Here is a 21,759-nt window from a genome sequence, read left to right as displayed (position 1 = left end):
GTCTCAGTGAGCAGTAGCAGGTTTACCACAGGCTTCTCGAGACCCAACCATCGCCCTTTCCGTTCCATCAGCTCCGAGTGCAGCTGAGCGACACCGCGCACTTTCTGCGGTTACACAGAGCCCTGAATTCGCAGCCCCACCCACAGCTTCCGTTTGCTGCTCTCGCTCTGACCCGCCTTGCCAGCCCCGTGTTATTGGAGAGATTGCGGCCTCTGTTCCTTGTTTGGCATTGGTTGGATCAGCAGTGCAGTTGGTGGGGTTCTTTATTTCTGCTCCGACAAAGTCTTTTCCGGACTGCAGAGTAACAGACTCAGGGAAATCATGCAGAACCGTATCGCACCGCTCCTCATCATTATATCACTTCTCAGTAAGTATTTCTTTCCCAGTAAAAATGAATTCTCCCCCTGACTCCTGTAACCCCGATGTTATTATTGGTGAAATGACGATGAATATGTTGATTGAGATGATGATGATGGTGGTGAGTATTGCTATTATTTCATGCTAGAATGGAGCCACCAAGACACAGTGGAACAGCCGGTCCCTGAAATGACGGTTGAAGAGGAAAATAACGTCACTCTAACCTGCACCTTGAAATCAAGCGACAGTAGAACTTATGTGTTCTGGTACAGTCAGCACCCCGGGCAGACCGCACAGTACCTGGTTCGTATTATCGGAGTGAATGTAAAAAGAAACCCAGACATCACTGGGGAGTGACCTTGAACCAATAGGAACCACTGACGAGGTCTATTCCGGTCCGGGATCGGGCTTTTAACGGGAGCGACTGGTTCGGACTCAAATCAAAAAAAATCAAATCAAATCAACTTTTATTGTCATTGTTAGTGCACAAGTGCAGTACAACGAAATGTAGGCTTGCGGCTCCCGAGAGTGTACAATTTGGATTAGGACACTTAACATTTCAACATACATTTGTACATATATATTAGCATAAATATGACCATAATAAAGTGCATCGGCAGATGTGCAGGCTTTAGTCTTTATTTGTGGAGTTCAGTAGGATGACAGCCCTGGGAAAGAAGCTGTTCCTAAATCTGGTCGTACGGGTGCGAATGCATCTGTAGCGTCTTCCAGATGGTAGGAGGGCGAACAGACTGTGACTGGGGTGGGTAGGGTCTTTGATGATGGACCGTGCCCTCCGTAGGCAGCGTTTCTGATATATATGTTCTATGGTCGGTAGCCGGGTGCCGGTAATGCGTTGGGCAGTTTTGACTACCCGCTGCAGGGCTTTCCGGTCATGGGAGCTACAGCTGCCGTACCATACCGTGATACAGTTTGTCAGGATGCTCTCTATAGTGCAGCGGTAGAAGTTAGAGAGGATCGGGGGTGACAGATTACATCCCTTCAGCCTCCTCAAGAAATATAGGCGATGCTGGGCCTTCTTCACCAGAGAGGAGGTGTTGAGGGACCAGGAGAGGTCTTCCGTGATGTGGACTCCGAGGAACTTAAAGCTGGCCACCCTTTCCACTTCCGCCCCATTGATGTGGATGCGGCTATTCAGTGCCTGGGTTGTGTTTGGGGTGCTTATTGTCGGTAAGGATTAGTCCAATCATGTCGTGTTCAAACTAAAGTGTTAATATTATTTAACTGACAACTTTTAGTACTCGATCCATAACTTTAAGGGAAAACAGCTGATCAGAAGCAGAAAGGACAGTTTAACCGGTCGGTTCATTCTGTGATCGATCTTTCGGGCCGATTGGATTCTGCAGTTTGTTTTCTCGGCCGCTCCTGGAAACAGTTGTGTGACAGTTTGATCTGAGGTTAATCTGGTTTCCTCTCGGTGTGTGTTTGAGCGCCTGACAGCGCGCTGCACATTGTGGCTGCATCTGCCCGTGATTCTACACAACCCCAACAGACAGGAGCTCCGCCCTACAGTCAAATGGCAGTTTTTGTACAGGGCTGTGACTGCTTTCCATCACTGTGAGTCTCAGGGCGCAGTAATACACGGCAGAGTCAGTCAGCTGCAGCCCCGAGATGGTTAAACTGGTGAATTTAGTCGGGGTCTGGAGCTCAGCAGAGAAACGGGTTTCAGCAAAATCTGCTTTACTTTCACCACCGCTCGAGGATTTCCACAGTATATACACGGGCTGTGTGTCTGGGTGTTGCCGGTACCAGTATAAGGAATACCTGCTCTGTGTAGTATCATAGGTACAGTTTAAAGTCACCGCTTCTCCTTCTGTCTTAACTCCTGAGGACAGCGGCTGAGTGACAGAATCTCCAAGACTCAGATCTGAAAAACATGTTCAAACAGGAAAAGATCAGACCGGCGGGTGTTTACAATTCAGATTCAAGCCATGTTAGAAATGAGAGAAAAGATTAAATGTGTTTGGTCCACAATTACCTGTCAGAAATGCCCCCCACACAACCCAGATGCTGAGTAGCCGCATTGTCGCTGTCCGCTCTGTAAAAGAGAGTGTTGGATATTTGAAGACACCCGTTCTAATCCCCGCCCTCAATAAACTGCTGTCGTGTCTCAGGATGCTCTTACCTCACTTCCTAGCGGCCCCAGTGGTGCTGTGAGACCGGTAGGTGGTGAGCTGGCTGTCAGTGAATGGAAACACCCCGAGCTACATAGCTACATGGTTCTGCTTTTAGAGACCGGTGGGATTGAATCCTTGTCTGTTTATTGTAACCGGGAAGCAGAGGGTTGCTAATGGGATTGTTTTATTCCGGGGTCAATTCGTTCTCTAGAATTTGGTTCGCCTTACCTTCAGGATACTGGTAATCACGACTCCAGTGAGCTTTCCCTAACGATTCAGTGAAATAACAACGATTCCGTAATTTATTGGAGTGATTTATAGATGCGTGATATTAGAACGATGATATCTGCTGTTACTGAACAAACAATTGAACAGACTTAAAGAATAAACTCTCCCTGTAATTTAAACAGCGTTTCGAACACCGACACCTTTTGCGGTTTGTATCTAAAATGTATTTAAGTTCTATCTGGTGATTTCAGACCTTATTTCTGCCAGTAATTCATTCTTTAAATATTCATAATCTTCAGATTTTGGATTTGCAATGAGGGAGAATGGAGGGAGCGGCGCATCGGCGCTTTTCAGCAATTTACCGCTCATTCGCTTAAAGTCCCCGGGAGCAGAGCGGGGGGGGTGGGGGTGGTTCAAAGCCTCCAGGGTGAGATGTAGGGCGGATCCTCGATAACAAGAGCTCAACACCAGCAGAGCGTGAAAAAACTGTCCTTACAACTTTCACTCATCGTAGAAAAGGACGTGGTGCAGAATAACAAACACAGCACGCCCCGTAAACATCGATCGCCACCATTGGTACAGTTAATGGCTTCAGAAATCAGAACTCAGGCTGTGTCTTTCATTCACATTTTAATATTCCTTTCCCCATCTTCTAGACCCTTCCACTCACTGGTCCTGCCCACTGTTTAGTGTCAGAATTCAATCCTTCAATATCATGGATATCTTTTCGTGATGATTATTGCCCGACATACCAAGCCAGCGCATTGTGGATTTCAAATATTAATCTTCAATTCACTCCAAAATAGACACAACTTTGGAGAAACAGCTTTTAACTCACTGCCCGGGGCCTGAGCCAAATAATAAATATTGTGACCTTCCGCCCTCTGGTGAATATTCTGAGAACTGTACAGATGTCTGTGAACAGGGTGAGAAATCCCGTGTTTACTCACTGACCTGTCTGCAGTTTCTGTTTATGGGAAGTTGTGTTGGAGCGGTTCTGAATAAATGTACAGAGAAGCAGCAAAGGTTTTACATCGTTGAACTAAAGACTGGATGAAGGAAGTTCAGAGGATTACGGGTGAGGAGCAGAGACCAGGCATGAGAAGGGACAGGCAGGCAGGGAAAGGGCATCGAAAGACATGAGGGGAGGTAAGGCGCCACCGATGGATTTGTGAAGTCTTTTAAAATTATAAATGGGAGTTGAAATCACCAAGTAATATAATTACGCCAGTGGAGTTCACCTGGTGTTGTTGAGTATTGTGTTTTTTGCCCTTTTAAGAATGTCCCTGTGACTGTCACTGTGGAGGCTGAATTGTCGCTGCTGTTTATGGGTGTGAGAGCGCCCCCTGGTGAGCACTAACTGGAACGTTCAGTGTGGTTTTTTGTACGGGATCCGCAATATCTCTGCAGCACAGTGGGGCTCAAGGCACAGACATACACGGCGATGTTGGAGATCAGGGCTTTGCCGATCGTTTGCTCGGTAATCTTGGTAGTTCGATGGTACGTAGAAGAGAATCGGTCAGTGAAGTCGGGGTTCCAGTTTACTATCCCTTTCATAAGATGAATCACGTACTGTGGAGGCTGCCCGGGCTGCTGACTGTACCAGAACAGATAAGGGCTTCTGTCGCCTGTTTTCAAGGTGCAGGTGAGTGTGACATTACTTTCCTCTTCAACCGTCATTTCAGGGATCGGCTGTTCAACTGTGTCTTGGTGGCTCCATTCTAACATAGAATAATAGTAACAGTCATATCATCAACATCACCATTATCATCACCATCATCATCCTCAGGATCATCTAACCAATTATCACAGCTGGGTTACAGCAGTCAGGAGGAGAATGGATTTTCACTGGGGAGGAAATCCTTACTGAGAAGTGATGTAATGATGAGGAGCGGTGCGAGACGCTTCCGCATGATGCTCCCTGAGTCTGTAACGCTGCAGTCCGGGAAATCCTCTGTCGGAGCAGAAATACAGATCACCGTCCCACTGCACAGATGATTCAACCAATGACAAACAGGGAACAGAGGCAGCAATCTCTCCAATAACACAGGGCAGGCAAGGCGGGTCAGAGCGAGAGCAGCAAACCGAAGCTGTGGGCGGGGCTTCCGCGGGCGGGGCTTCCGCGGGCGGTGTTGTCACACGTGAGATCCACCTGTGAGGAACTGAATTGAACAATAATGGCCCCTTCGCATATGATATAACTCTGCCTCTCTATAAGGGTTGCGCCATTTGCACATTCGTTACAAATACGGGGCACGCAGGCTCGCGACATGAATTGCTGAATTATTATATTATTCAATAATTACCGAAATCTTCAACAGTGATGTGGGTTAAAACCAGGGGTTGAGACTGGCGCTGGGAAATAGAACACACTGCAAACGATCCCAAGGTTCTGCAGGCACACTGATCATTAACACTAAACTAACTTGTGAAATTAATAAACTGTAAGGGATTGCATGACATTAATGAGCATTAATATGATGTAAAAAAACAATTTCACGTTAATTTATGTTGAGAAAGTGTCAGTACGTATTGGTTGGTGTAAGGTGACCGGCGGTGGGAATCCGCGCTCTGTCAGCGCCATCTGGTGTCTGGGTTTAAATTATCTCCTTTGAGCTGATCTCACAGAACGCGGTTTCTGCACAAGGTGTCCCGAGGCCCTTCTCACTGCGGGCCTCAGTGCACAGTAGTACACGGCGCTGTCAGCGAGCTGCAGCTCAGTCAGGGGCCTCTCTCGGCCTAGATCTGCCGACAGCCAATTTAAACAGATCGATAGGATCCGACATTAAGCGGAGCTTCACTTTAGTGATTATCTCCCTGAATTTCTTAGTGGTGTGGTCACAATCGCTGTTTATCGGGAATATTTTACATCGTAGATACATAATATTTATTGATATATTATTATGTTATGTTAGATTATGTTATGCTACATATTGTATTTTATTACATTGTATTATATTATATTATGTAACATTATATCATGTTATGTTATATTACATTGTATTGTGTTATATTGTATTGTATACTATATTCTAGAGCATTGTATTATATTTTATTATGATATGTTATGTTATGTTATATTATATTGAATTGTATTGTATTAATTATAATCAACTGCGCTGTATTAATTACATTAGATTATATCTACATACTCTTCTCAGGTGCCACTGGCAGTGAAGAGGTATGGCAGTCTCCCGAGTCAGCGGTTGTTCCCGAGGGAGACACTGCATCGTTGACCTGTTCCACCACAATCTTAGGACGGATCCTACAATGGTACAGACAATACCCGAGGCGAACCGTGCAGCACCTGGCGACCGCTACCAGCGATCAGAGCAGGATCCCGGCTCGGTTCAGTTCAGTAGAGAAGCGCAGTGCTCTGACTGTTAGCGACGCTCGAGTGACAGACACCACCACCTATTTCTGTGCGGTGGAGACACAATGCAGCAAAGATCAGCACAAACTTTACAACAACTGCAGGCTGTGCCATTATCAGAGCGCTCAGTGTTTTCTAACAATGGGAGCCAGCACCAATCTCCCAGTAAGTGAAGCCTGCTCCTGAATTCAGTTTTCTCTATAATATCAGACGAGAAGGGTCAACATATTATAAAAATGCTTCTATTTTCTGTCGAACTCAAAACCAGGCATCATGTGCTCACATATTCCTTACTGATAATAATGGTCGTGCTGCCCAGTGATTCTGTGTTTAAATGTTTCGTGGGTTATCTTTACTGCCAGACTGACAGTCTGTGTTTTGTTACATGAACGAGTGGCGCAGACTCAGTGTCCCAGGATCCGTCTGAATGAACGGTTGTGGAAGAACAGACCCTGATACTCAGCTGTAGTTTCACCACATACGATAGGTTTCCCTACCTCCACTGGTCCATCTAGTATTCCTGGTAATCTCCGTGATATTTACTGACGAGATATTGCTCGGGACAGGGAGACAAGTCACCAGATTTCCCTGATCAGTTCTCCGCTGATTTGGTCAAAGACAAAGACAACCATATCATCTTTGATACAGAAACCTGACAGTCTTTGGTCTCTGTGGGCTTGAGGTCAAAGTAAACCACAGATACAAACACAAAGAACATTTAATGGAGCTGTAAATACTCGCTGAGGTTTGTGTACGGGGCCTTTGCTTGTATCTGACGCTATGCCTCACTGCACAGTAATAGACCGCCCCGTCCTCCACACTCAAGCCACTTATATTGAAGTAACCGTGCTTTCTAGATGTGTTGGAATCCGCCAGATATTCTCCTGAGACTTCTTCACCCTTATGTGCTACTAGTTTGCTAATTATCCAGCTTGGATGCTGTGCCGGTTTCTGTCGGTACCATTGCATAGTGTAAATATTCGGGGCTGTATATTCGGAATCTAACTGCACCGAACTCTCTTCTGACACGGCGATTGTCACCAGAGACTGTGTTGCTGGATCTGCACATAGTCCGCCTGTGAAGATAGGGAACAAAACAGCAGACGGTTAAACTGGATCGATCTAAACTTGTGTCTCTAGCCTCCCATCTACCCAGCTGCCCATCATGTGGATATTTCTCATGAGTAATTGCATTAAATCCTTACACAAGATCTTTGCATCAATCGGTTAACGTGTGTTATTTTATATCATCCAGTACTTACTGTCGAACACAGCCGCAAGTATTATTAGCAACACGAGTGACTCGATCCGTCGCAATGAATTGGACTGGAATGAGGCAGAGATTGAGGAGAGCGGTCATCCGGGCTGTTCAGCTCATTGTTCCACCCGCACACCGCAGGGGGCTGACTTCGTTATGACGTCACTCAGACTACCGATTGGCTTTGGCGTTTGCATCACGTGACTTTCTAAGCCCGCTGCTTCAGTTTGGTTCCCTCTGCTGGCGGATTCTGTTATATCGATTTAGTATGAGGTGATTGAGGGGAATTAGCGTTTGTTGATCATATATAAAAGCACGTGAGTCAGATATTGTGTCTCAAAAACCTACATTATAGCTGATTAAACACTGTATTTCTTATACTTCCTTCATTTCCGTCTCACTCTATTTGGTCCCAGTCACTGTCTCAGTGAGCAGTAGCAGGTTTACCACAGGCTTCTCGAGACCCAACCATCGCCCTTTCCGTTCCATCAGCTCCGAGTGCAGCTGAGCGACATCGCGCACTTTCTGCGGTTACACAGAGCCCTGAATTCGCAGCCCCACCCACAGCTTCCGTTTGCTGCTCTCGCTCTGACCCGCCTTGCCAGCCCCGTGTTATTGGAGAGATTGCGGCCTCTGTTCCTTGTTTGGCATTGGTTGGATCAGCAGTGCAGTTGGTGGGGTTCTTTATTTCTGCTCCGACAAAGTCTTTTCCGGACTGCAGAGTTACAGACTCAGGGAAATCATGCAGAACCGTATCGCACCGCTCCTCATCATTATATCACTTCTCAGTATTTCTTTCCCAGTAAAAATGAATTCTCCCCCTGACTTCTGTAACCCCGATGTTATTATTGGTGAAATGACGAAGAATATGTTGATTGAGATGATGATGATGGTGGTGAGTATTGCTATTATTTCATGCTAGAATGGAGCCACCAAGACACAGTGGAACAGCCGGTCCCTGAAATGACGGTTGAAGAGGAAAATAATGTCACTCTAACCTGCACCTTGAAATCAAGCGACAGTAGAACTTATGTGTTCTGGTACAGTCAGCACCCCGGGCAGACCGCACAGTACCTGGTTCGTATTATCGGAGTGAATGTAAAAAGAAACCCAGACATCACTGGGGAGTGACCTTGAACCAATAGGAACCACTGACGAGGTCTATTCCGGTCCGGGATCGGGCTTTTAACGGGAGCGACTGGTTCGGACTCAAATCAAAAAAAATCAAATCAAATCAACTTTTATTGTCATTGTTAGTGCACAAGTGCAGTACAACGAAATGTAGGCTTGCGGCTCCCGAGAGTGTACAATTTGGATTAGGACACTTAACATTTCAACATACATTTGTACATATATATTAGCATAAATATGACCATAGTAAAGTGCATCGGCAGATGTGCAGGCTTTAGTCTTTATTTGTGGAGTTCAGTAGGATGACAGCCCTGGGAAAGAAGCTGTTCCTAAATCTGGTCGTACGGGTGCGAATGCATCTGTAGCGTCTTCCAGATGGTAGGAGGGCGAACAGACTGTGACTGGGGTGGGTAGGGTCTTTGATGATGGACCGTGCCCTCCGTAGGCAGCGTTTCTGATATATATGTTCTATGGTCGGTAGCCGGGTGCCGGTAATGCGTTGGGCAGTTTTGACTACCCGCTGCAGGGCTTTCCGGTCATGGGAGCTACAGCTGCCGTACCATACCGTGATACAGTTTGTCAGGATGCTCTCTATAGTGCAGCGGTAGAAGTTAGAGAGGATCGGGGGTGACAGATTACATCCCTTCAGCCTCCTCAAGAAATATAGGCGCTGCTGGGCCTTCTTCACCAGAGAGGAGGTGTTGAGGGACCAGGAGAGGTCTTCCGTGATGTGGACTCCGAGGAACTTAAAGCTGGCCACCCTTTCCACTTCCGCCCCATTGATGTGGATGCGGCTATTCAGTGCCTGGGTTGTGTTTGGGGTGCTTATTGTCGGTAAGGATTAGTCCAATCATGTCGTGTTCAAACTAAAGTGTTAATATTATTTAACTGACACCTTTTAGTACTCGATCCATAACTTTAAGGGAAAACAGCTGATCAGAAGCAGAAAGGACAGTTTAACCGGTCGGTTCATTCTGTGATCGATCTTTCGGGCCGATTGGATTCTGCAGTTTGTTTTCTCGGCCGCTCCTGGAAACAGTTGTGTGACAGTTTGAACTGAGGTTAATCTGGTTTCCTCTCGGCGTGTGTTTGAGCGCCTGAAAGCGCGCTGCTCATTGTGGCTGCATCTGCCCGTGATTCTACACAACCCCTACAGACAGGAGCTCCGCCCTACAGTCCAATGGCAGTTTTTGTGCAGGGCTGTGACTGCTTTCCATCACTGTGAGTCTCAGGGCGCAGTAATACACGGCAGCGTCAGTCAGCTGTAGCCCCGAGATGGTTAAACTGATGAATTTAGTCGGGGTCTGGAGCTCAGCAGAGAAACGGGTTTTAGCAAATTCTGCTTTATCTTCAGCACCGCCCGAGTATTTGCTCAGTATATACACGGGCTGTGTGTCTGGGTGTTGCCGGTACCAGTATAAATAATAGCTGCTCTGTGTAGTATCATAGGTACAGCTTAAAGTCACCGCTTCTCCTTCTGTCTTAACTCCTGAGGACAGCGGCTGAGTGACAGAATCTCCAAAACTCAGGTCTGAAAAATATGTTCAAACAGGAAAAGATCAGACCGGCGGGTGTTTAAAATTCAGATTCAAAACATGTTAGAAATGAGAGAAAAGCTGAAATGTGTTTGGTCCACAATTACCTGTCAGAAATGCCCCCCACACAACCCACATGCTGAGTAGCCGGATTGTCGCTGTCCGCTCTGTAAAAGAGAGTGTTGGATATTTGAAGACTCCCGTTCTAATCCCCGCCCTCAATAAACTGCTGTCGTGTCTCAGGATGCTCTCCCCTCACTTCCTAATGGCCCCAGTGGTGCTGTGAGACCGGTAGGTGGTGAGCTGGCTGTCAGTGAATGGAAACACCCCGAGCTACATAGCTACATGGTTCTGCTTTTAGAGACCGGTGGGATTGAACCCTTGTCTGTTTATTGTAACCGGGAAGCAGAGGGTTGCTAACGGGATTATTTTATTCCGGGGTCAACTCGTTCTCTAGAATTTGGTTCGCCTTACCTTCAGGATACTGGTAATCACGACTCCAGTGAGCTTTCCCTAACGATTCAGTGAAATAACGATTCCGTAATTTATTGGAGTGATTTATAGATGCGTGATATTAGAACGATGATATCTGCTGTTACTGAACAAACAATTGAACAGACTTAAAGAATAAACTCTCCCTGTAATTTAAACAGCGTTTCGAACACTGACCCCTTTTGTTGTTTGTATCTAAAATGTCTTTAAGTTCTATCTGTTGATTTCAGACCTTATTTCTGCCAGTAATTAATTCTTTAAAGATTCATAATCTTCAGATTTTGGATTTGCAATGAAGGAGAATGGAGGGAGCGGCGCATCGGCGCTTTTCAGCAATTTACCGCTCATTCGCTTAAAGTCCCCGGGAGCAGAGCGGGGGAGCGGGTTCAAAGCCTCCAGGGTGAGATGTGGGGCGGATCCTCGATAACAAGAGCTCAACACCAGCAGAGCGTGAAAAACTGTCCTTACAATTTTCACTCATAGTAGAAAAGGACGTGGCGCTGAAAAACAAACACAGCACGCCCCGTAAACATCGATCTCCACCATCGGTGCAGTTAATGGCTTCAGAAATCAGGCCTCATTCACATTTTAATATTCCTTTCCCCATCTTCTACACCCTTCCACTCTCTGGTCCTGCCTACTGTTTAGTGTCAGAATTCAATTCTTCAATATCATGAATGTCTTTTCGTGATGATTATTGCCCGACATACCAACACAGCTGTGGTAAACCACTGTTATTGTTTTCATTGTTGTTCACTGTGGTTCACTACTGTTATCGTTATTGGCACATTGTTACCTCTTGCTACTCACTGTGTACCAATGCATGCCTCAGCTGGCTCCGCTTACGTGACCTGGTATAAAGGTGGCTGCTCGGCAGCCCACTTCCTTCTTGGGACCAGTCGCCCACGAGAGGCATGCTCTGTTCTTTAGTTAATAAAAACCTTTTCATTACTATCCTAATTCATCGCCTTTTATGGAATAATTGATAAGTGTATCAATTTTATTAACTAAAATTAAAATGTCGGGACCTGAGCAGCAACAACAGCAACAGCAGCAGGCGTTGCTGCGAGCCCTCAGACCAGCATGCCTGGACCTCGACCCTCAAGCGGCGGGTTCAGCTACCAATTTCGAACACTGGCTGAGCTGCTTTGAATCCTTCCTAGAAGCCTCTGCCGTGACATCGGAGGAGAACAAATTAAAAGTTCTGACCGCCCAGGTGAGCCCTCAAGTATATACACTCATCCGGGACGCTACTACGTACACGGCAGCTCTCGACCTGCTAAAAGGCAATACAAGTGCCCAGTGAATACGATTTACGCCAGACACCTCCTGGGATCCCACAGGCAGCAACCGGGGGAATCGGTAGAGACATTTTTACGGCAGTTACAGACACTGCAGGGACTGCGACTGTAAGGCGGTAACGGCTGTTGCGCACGCGGAGGGACTTATCTGTGATGCCTTCGTTAAGGGCCTCCAGTCCGACTACTCCCGGCAGAGACTGCTCGAAAGCAAGGAGCTCGACCTGAAGGCGGCCGTAGCCCTCACGCTCTCACTAGATGCGGCCCACCAAAACCTCGAAGCATACTCACGTAACGGTGCTGCGCCATGGCCATCGCGACCTTGGGACATGGGACTGCCGCCCCCGGTACCAACTACTGCAGCAATGTCCCGAAATCAACTGGGACCGCCGCCCCCGGTACCAACTACTGCAACGATGTCCCGTAACCAGGCCCAAAAATGCTACTTCCGTGGCCTGTTAAAACACCCTAGAGCGCGCTGCCTGGCGAAGACCGCTACCTGCTGTGGCTGCGGGAAGAAAGGCCATTACGCCAATGCCTGCAGAGGGAAACCCGCGAACGCCAGCAGCGCCGCGTGTGAACCGTGGGGGCAGCCATCTTCTCCACCATTTTGTGCACCTCCGGCCATGTGGGGATCGGAATCACAGCCGCCGCCATTTTTCCCACCACACTCAACTGCCATTTTGTCTCCAGACTCGACCACCGTCTCGTCTGACGACCATATCGGCTCACTCAGCCATACACTGGCCTCCGTTACGCTGGATCAAGCTCTCCCTCATCATCTGTCCAGGTCCATGATGGACATTACGGTAAATGGCCGCGCCACTACTTGCCTGTTTGACAGCGGGAGCACGGAGAGTTTTATTCACCCCGACACGGTGCGTAGCCACTCCCTCATCGTCCTGCCAATGCGCCATCAGATTTCTATGGCGTCCAAGTCTCATTCAACGGACGTCGGCGGCTACGGTGTGGTGACCCTTTCGGTTAGGGGCACCGAATATAAAAATTTTAAACTTCTTGTCCTACCCCGTCTTTGCGCTGCCGTTCTGCTCGGGTTGGATTTTCAGTGCCACCTCAAAAGTGTCACATTGGCATACGGTGGACCCCTCCCCCCACTCACAGTCTGCAACCAACAGTTTTTAAATCACCCGCCGCGCACCACTTGCAGTCTTTCCACACTCAAAGTCCCCCCCCTCCCCTGTTCGCTAACCTCACCCACGACTGTAAACCCATCGCTACCAAGAGCAGGCGGTACAGTGCCGGGGACAGAGCTTTTATTAGCGCTGAGGTGGAGCGGCTCCTGAAGGAGGGCATTATCGAAGGGAGCACCAGCCCCTGGCGAGCCCAGGTTGTAGTCGTTAAGACCGCCGATAAACGCCACCTGGTCATTGACTACAGCCAAACCATAAAAAAGTACACCCAGCTGGACGCATACCCCCTTCCCCGCATATCTGATATGGTCAATCAGATTGCGCAATACAGGGTATTCTCCACCATTGACCTTAAGTCAGCATACCACCAACTCCCTATCCACCATGAGGACAGCCAGTATACTGCCTTCGAGGCAAACGGCCGCCTCTACCACTTCCTTAGGGTTCCTTTCGGCGTCACCAACGGGGTTTCGGTCTTCCAAAGAGAGATGGACCGGATGGTCGACCAGAACGTGCTGCAGGCCACCTTTCCCTATGCGGATAACGTCACCATCTGCGGCCACGACCAGCAGGACCATGACGTTAATCTAGCGAAATTCCTCCGTACGGCCCAGTGGCTGAATCTAACATACAATAAGGAGAAATGTATGTTTCACACCAAGCGCCTTGCCATCCTCGGCTGCGTAGTGGAGAATGGAGTCATTGGGCCCGACCCCGACAGAATGCGCCCCCTTATGGAGCTCCCCCTCCCCCACTGCCAAAAAGCACTGAAGAGATGCCTGGGGTTTTTCTCTTACTACGCTCAGTGGGTGCCCAACTATGCAGACAAAGCCAGACCCCTCATCAAGTCCACCTCCTTCCCCCTGTCATCAGAGGTGGGTGCAGCCTTCACTCTTATCAAGAGTGATATTGCGAAGGCCAGAATGCACGCAGTGGATGAGTCCATCCCTTTCCAAGTGGAGAGCGATGCGTCCGACTTCGCCCTAGCTGCAACCCTTAACCAGGCGGGGAGACCCATGGCCTTTTTCTCAAGGACCCTCCAGGGCCCCGAGATTCGACACTCCTCTGTCGAAAAGGAGCCCCAGGCTATTGTGGAAGTGGTGCGGCACTGGAGGCATTACCTGGCCGGAAAACGATTTACCCTTCTCACTGACCAGTGTTCTGTTGCTTTTATGTCCAATAATAAGCAGAGGGGCAAAATCAAGAACGACAAGATCTTGAGGTGGAGAATTGAACTCTCCACCTACAATTACGATAGCTTGTACCGGCCCGGGAAACTCAATGAGCCCCCAGATGCTCTATCACGAGGTACATGCGCCAATGTGCAGGTTGATAGACTGCGGACCCTCCACAATGACCTCTGCCACCCCGGGGCCACCAGACTCTGCCACTTCATTAAGGCCCGCAACCTGTCCTACTCCATCGAGGAGGTCAGGACTATGACCAGGAACTGCCAAACCTGTGCCGAATGCAAACCGCATTTTTATAGGCCAGACAGAGCACACCTGATCAAGGCTACCTGCCCCTTCGAGCGCTTGAGCATCGACTTTAAGGGGTCTCTCCCTTCCTCTGACCGCAACGTGTACTTGCTCAACATAGTTGATGAGTACTCCTGTTTTCCCTTTGCCATCCCTTGCCCAGACATGACCAGTACCACGGTCATCAAATGCCTGAATGACCTCTTCGCCTTGTTCGGGTTCCCTAGCTATATACATAGCAACCGGGGCTCCTCTTTCATGAGCAACGAACTTCAGCAGTATCTGCTCACGAGAGGTATTGCTACGAGCAGGACCACCAGCTACAACCCCCGGGGGAACGTCCAGGTGGAAAGAGAGAAATCTAAGGGCCTTCCGACCTCTCGCTGGCAGGAGGTCCTCCCTGCGGCGCTCCACTCCATCTGGTCACTGCTTTGTACTGCCACTAATGCCACCCCTCATGAGCAAATGTTCGTTTTCCCCAGGAAGTCCACATCGGGAACCTCGCTACCGACATGGCTGACTTCTCCTGGGCCCGTCCTACTGCGGAGGCACGTGAGGACCCATAAAACGGACCCCCTGGTCGAGAGGGTGAACCTCCTACACGCCAACCCCCAGTATGCCTACGTGGCATACCCAGACGGGCGGGAGGACACGGTCTCCATACGAGACCTTGCACCCTCGAGCGCCCCTGAATCACCACCGTTATTCCCCACCACTTCTCCCAACCCAACCCCTGTAGACGGCATGCCGGAGCCCCAGGATCCTTCGTTGACCACTCAGACACCAGATTCGACGTTGGATACTGCACCACCGCCGCCGCTGCTACGATGATCAGGATGGCATACAAGGCCTCCTGATAGACTTACCTGCATGAACTTTTAGCACACTTCACCCCGCCGGACTCAACTTTAAACAAGGGGTGAATGTGGTAAACCACTGTTATTGTTTTCATTGTTGTTCACTGTGGTTCACTACTGTTATAGTTATTGGCACATTGTTACCTCTTGCTACTCACTGTTTACCAATGCATGCCTCAGCTGGCTCCGCCTACGTGACCTGGTGTAAAGTTGGCTGCTCGGCAGCCCACTTCCTTCTTGGGACCAGTCGCCCACGAGAGGCATGCTCTGTTCTTTAGTTAATAAAAACCTTTTCATTACTATCCTAATTCATCACCTTTTATGGAATAATTGATAAGCGTATCAACAACGCATTGTGGATTTCAAATATTAATCTTCAATTCATTCCAAAATAGATACAACTTTTGGAGAAACAGCTTTTAACTCACTGCCCGGGGCCTGGGTCAAAAGAATAAATATTGTGACCTTCCGCCCTCTGGTGGATATTCTGAGAACTGTACAGATGTCTGTGAACAGGGTGAGAAATCCCGTGTTTACTCACTGACCCGTCTCCAGTTTCTGTTTATGGGAAGTTGTGTTGGAGCGGTTCTGAATAAATGTACAGAGAAGCAGCAAAGGTTTTACATCGTTAAACTAAAGACTGGTTGAAGGAAGTTCAGAGGATTACGGGTGAGGAGCAGAGACAAGGCATGAGAAGGGACAGGCAGGGAAAGGGCATCGAAAGACATGAGGGGAGGTAAGGCGCCACCGATGGATTTGTGAAGTTTTTTAAAATTATAAATGGGAGTTGAAATCACCAATATAATTACGCCAGTGGAGTTCACCTGGTGTTGTTGAGTATTGTGTGTTTTGCCCTTTTAAGAATGTCCCTGTGACTGTCACTGTGGAGGCTGAATTGTCGCTGCTGTTTATGGGTGTGAGAGCGCCCCCTGGTGAGCACTAACTGGAACTTTCAGTGTGGTTTTTTGTACGGGATCCGCAATATCTCTGCAGCAGTGTGGGGCTCATGGCACAGACATACACGGCGATGTTGGAGATCAGGGCTTTGCCGATCGTTTGCTCGGTAATCTTGGTAGTTCGATGGTACGTAGAAGAGAATCGGTCAGTGAAGTCGGGGTTCCAGTTTACAATCCCTTTCATAAGATGAATCACGTACTGTGGAGGCTGCCCGGGCTGCTGACTGTACCAGAACAGATAAGGGCTTCTGTCGCCTGTTTTCAAGGTGCAGGTGAGTGTGACATTACTTTCCTCTTCAACCGTCATTTCAGGGATCGGCTGTTCCACTGTGTCTTGGTGGCTCCATTCTAACATAGAATAATAGCAACCGTCATATCATCAACATCACCATTATCATCACCATCATCATCCTCAGGATCATCTAACCAGTTATCACAGCTGGGTTACAGCAGTCAGGAGGAGAATGGATTTTCACTGGGGAGGAAATCCTTACTGAGAAGTGATGTAATGATGAGGAGCGGTGCGAGACGCTTCCCCATGATGCTCCCTGAGTCTGTAACGCTGCAGTCCGGGAAATCCTCTGTCGGAGCAGAAATACAGATCACCGTCCCACTGCACAGCTGATCCAACCAATGACAAACAGGGAACAGAGGCAGCAATCTCTCGAATAACACAGGGCAGGCAAGGCGGGTCAGAGCGAGAGCAGCAAACCGAAGCTGTGGGCGGGGCTTCCGCGGGCGGTGTTGTCACACGTGAGATCCACCTGTGAGGATCTGAATTGAACAATAATGGCCCCTTCGCATATGATATAACTCTGCCTCTCTATAAGGGTTGCGCCATTTGCACATTCGTTACAAATACGGGGCACGCAGGCTCGCGACATGAATTGCTGAATTATTATATTATTCAATAATTACCGAAATCTTCAACAGTGATGTGGGTTAAAACCAGGGGTTGAGACTAGCGCTAGGAAATAGAACACACTGCAAACGATCCCAAGGTTCTGCAGGCACACTGATCATTAACACTGAACTAACTTGTGAAATTAATAAACTGTAAGGGATTGCATGACATTAATGAGCATTAATATGATGTAAAAAAACAATTTCACGTCAATTTATGTTGAGAAAGTGTCAGTACGTATTGGTTGGTGTAAGGTGACCGGCGGTGGGAATCCGCGCTCTGTCAGCGCCATCTGGTGTCTGGGTTTAAAGTATCTCCTTTGAGCTGATCTCACAGAACGCGGTTTCTGCACAAGGTGTCCCGAGGCCCTTCTCACTGCGGGCCTCAGTGCACAGTAGTACACGGCGCTGTCAGCGAGCTGCAGTTCAGTCAGGGGCCTCTCTCGGCCTAGATCTGCCGACAGTCAATTTACACAGATCGATAGGATCCGACATTAAGCGGAGCTTCACTTTAGTGATTATCTCCCTGAATTTCTTAGTGGTGTGGTCACAATCGCTGTTTATCGGGAATATTTTACATCGTAGATACATAATATTTATTGATATATTATTATGTTATGTTAGATTATGTTATGCTACATATTGTATTTTATTACATTGTATTATATTATATTATGTAATATTATATCATGTTATGTTATATTACATTGTATTGTGTTATATTGTATTGTATACTATATTCTAGAGTATTGTATTATATTTTATTATGATATGTTATGTTATGTTATATTATATTGAATTGTATTGTATAAATTATAATCAACTGCGCGGTATTAATTAGATTAGATTATATCTACATACTCTTCTCAGGTGCCACTGGCAGTGAAGAGGTATGGCAGTCTCCCGAGTCAGTGGTTGTTCCCGAGGGAGACACTGCATCGTTGACCTGTTCCACCACAATCTTAGGACGGATCCTACAATGGTACAGACAATACCCGAGGCGAACCGTGCAGCACCTGGCGACCGCTACCAGCGATCAGAGCAGGATCCCGGCTCGGTTCAGTTCAGTAGAGAAGCGCAGTGCTCTGACTGTTAGCGACGCTCGAGTGACAGACACCACTACCTATTTCTGTGCGGTGGAGACACAATGCAGCAAAGATCAGCACAAACTTTACAACAACTGCAGGCTGTGCCATTGTCAGAGCGCTCAGTGTTTTCTAACAATGGGAGCCACCACCAATCTCCCAGTAAGTGAAGCCTGCTCCTGAATTCAGTTTTCTCTTTAATATCAGACGAGAAGGGTCAACATATTATAAAAATGCTTCTATTTTCTGTCGAACTCAAAACCAGGCATCATGTGCTCACATATTCCTTACTGATAATAATGGTCGTGCTGCCCAGTGAGTCTGTGTTTAAATGTTTCGTGGGTTATCTTTACTGCCAGACTGACAGTCTGTGTTTTGTTACATGAACGAGTGGCGCAGACTCAGTGTCCCAGGATCCGTCTGAATGAACGGTTGTGGAAGAACAGACCCTGATACTCAGCTGTAGCTTCACCACATACGATAGGTTTCCCTACCTCCACTGGTCCATCTAGTATTCCTGGTAATCTCCGTGATATTTACTGACGAGATATTGCTCGGGACAGGGAGACAAGTCACCAGATTTCCCTGATCAGTTCTCCGCTGATTTGGTCAAAGACAAAGACAACCATATCATCTTTGATACAGAAACCTGACAGTCTTTGGTCTCTGTGGGCTTGAGGTCAAAGTAAACCACAGATACAAACACAAAGAACATTTAATGGAGCTGTAAATACTCGCTGAGGTTTGTGTACGGGGCCTTTGCTTGTATCTGACGCTATGCCTCACTGCACAGTAATAGACCGCCCCGTCCTCCACACTCAAGCCACTTATATTGAAGTAACCGTGCTTTCTAGATGTGTTACCCTTATGTGCTACTAGTTTGCTAATTATCCAGCTTGGATGCTGTGCCGGTTTCTGTCGGTACCATTGCATAGTGTAAATATTCGGGGCTGTATATTCGGAATCTAACTGCACCGAACTCTCTTCTGACACGGCGATTGTCACCAGAGACTGTGTTGCTGGATCTGCACATAGTCCGCCTGTGAAGATAGGGAACAAAACAGCAGACGGTTAAACTGGATCGATCTAAACTTGTGTCTCTAGCCTCCCATCTACCCAGCTGCCCATCATGTGGATATTTCTCATGAGTAATTGCATTAAATCCTTACACAAGATCTTTGCATCAATCGGTTAACGTGTGTTATTTTATATCATCCAGTACTTACTGTCGAACACAGCCGCAAGTATTATTAGCAACACGAGTGACTCGATCCGTCGCAATGAATTGGACTGGAATGAGGCAGAGATTGAGGAGAGCGGTAATCCGGGCTGTTCAGATCATTGTTCCACCCGCACACCGCAGGGGGCTGACTTCGTTATGACGTCACTCAGACTACCGATTGGCTTTGGCGTTTGCATCACGTGACTTGCTAAGCCCGCTGCTTCAGTTTGGTTCCCTCTGCTGGCGGATTCTGTTATATCGATTTAGTATGAGGTGATTGAGGGGAATTTGCATTTGTTGATCATATATAAAAACACGTGAGTCAGATATTGTGTCTCAAAAACCTATATTATAGCTGATTAAACACTGTATTTCTTATACTTCCTTCATTTCCGTCTCACTCTATTTGGTCCCAGTCACTGTCTCAGTGAGCAGTAGCAGGTTTACCACAGGCTTCTCGAGACCCAACCATCGCCCTTTCCGTTCCATCAGCTCCGAGTGCAGCTGAGCGACACCGCGCACTTTCTGCGGTTACACACAGCCCTGAATTCGCAGCCCCACCCACAGCTTCCGTTTGCTGCTCTCGCTCTGACCCGCCTTGCCAGCCCCGTGTTATTGGAGAGATTGCGGCCTCTGTTCCTTGTTTGGCATTGGTTGGATCAGCAGTGCAGTTGGTGGGGTTCTTTATTTCTGCTCCGACAAAGTATTTTCCGGACTGCAGAGTTACAGACTCAGGGAAATCATGCAGAACCGTATCGCACCGCTCCTCATCATTATATCACTTCTCAGTAAGTATTTCTTTCCCAGTAAAAATGAATTCTCCCCCTGACTCCTGTAACCCCGATGTTATTATTGGTGAAATGACGATGAATATGCTAATTGAGATGATGATGATGGTGGTGAGTATTGCTATTATTTCATGCTAGAATGGAGCCACCAAGACACAGTGGAACAGCCGGTCCCTGAAATGACGGTTGAAGAGGAAAATAATGTCACTCTAACCTGCACCTTGAAATCAAGCGACAGTAGAACATATGTGTTCTGGTACAGTCAGCACCCCGGGCGGTTCATTCTGTGATCGATCTTTCGGGCCGATTGGATTCTGCAGTTTGTTTTCTCGGCCGCTCCTGGAAACAGTTGTGTGACAGTTTGATCTGAGGTTAATCTGGTTTCCTCTCGGCGTGTGTTTGAGCGCCTGAAAGCGCGCTGCTCATTGTGGCTGCATCTGCCGCGATTCTACACAACCCCTACAGACAGGAGCTCCGCCCTACAGTCCAATGGCAGTTTTTGTACAGGGCTCTGACTGCTTTCCATCACTGTGAGTCTCAGGGCGCAGTAATACACGGCAGCGTCAGTCAGCTGTAGCCCCGAGATGGTTAAACTGGTGAATTTAGTCGGGGTCTGGAGCTCAGCAGAGAAACGGGTTTTAGCAAATTCTGCTTTATCTTCAGCACCGCCCGAGTATTTGCTCAGTATATACACGGGCTGTGTGTCTGGGTGTTGCCGGTACCAGTATAAATAATAGCCGCTCTGTGTAGTCTCATAGGTACAGTTTAAAGTCACCGCTTCTCCTTCTGTCTTAACTCCTGAGGACAGCGGCTGAGTGACAGAATCTCCAAGACTCAGGTCTGAAAAACATGTTCAAACAGGAAAAGATCAGACCGACGGGTGTTTAAAATTCAGATTCAAAACATGTTAGAAATGAGAGAAAAGCTGAAATGTGTTTGGTCCACAATTACCTGTCAGAAATGCCCCCCACACAACCCAGATGCTGAGTAGCCGCATTGTCGCTGTCCGCTCTGTAAAAGAGAGTGTTGGATATTTGAAGACACCCGTTCTAATCCCCGCCCTCAATAATCTGCTGTCGTGTCTCAGGATGCTCTGACCTCACTTCCTATTGGCCCCAGTGGTGCTGTGAGACCGGTAGGTGGTGAGCTGGCTGTCAGTGAATGGAAACACCCCGAGCTACATAGCTACATGGTTCTGCTTTTAGAGACCGGTGGGATTGAACCCTTGTCTGTTTATTGTAACCGGGAAGCAATGGGTTGCTAACGGGATTATTTTATTCCGGGGTCAATTCGTTCTCTAGAATTTGGTTCGCCTTACCTTCAGGATACTGGTAATCACGACTCCAGTGAGCTTTCCCTAACGATTCAGTGAAATAACGATTCTGTAATTTATTGGAGTGATTTATAGATGCGTGATATTAGAACGATGATATCTGCTGTTACTGAACAAACAATTGAACAGACTTAAAGAATAAACTCTCCCTGTAATTTAAACAGCGTTTCGAACAC

The 21,759-nt window shown here is 47.6% G+C and overlaps 2 pseudogenes; both read right to left on the bottom strand.

Moving 5' to 3' along the window:
• Positions 1-1,670: 1,670 nt before the first annotated feature.
• LOC147118704 (T cell receptor alpha variable 38-2/delta variable 8-like) lies at positions 1,671-2,402 on the bottom strand (annotated as a pseudogene).
• An 18,075-nt stretch (positions 2,403-20,477) lies between these two features.
• LOC147118703 (T cell receptor alpha variable 38-1-like) lies at positions 20,478-21,247 on the bottom strand (annotated as a pseudogene).
• Positions 21,248-21,759: the final 512 nt, after the last annotated feature.

Source organism: Somniosus microcephalus, chromosome 4 (assembly GCF_052327205.1).
Source record: "Somniosus microcephalus isolate GS21.2 chromosome 4, FLI_Smic_1.0, whole genome shotgun sequence".
Classification (NCBI taxonomy): domain Eukaryota; kingdom Metazoa; phylum Chordata; class Chondrichthyes; order Squaliformes; family Somniosidae; genus Somniosus; species Somniosus microcephalus.
Note: the sequence above shows the minus strand (reverse complement) of the source record. Positions and strands in the feature narration are given on the sequence as shown.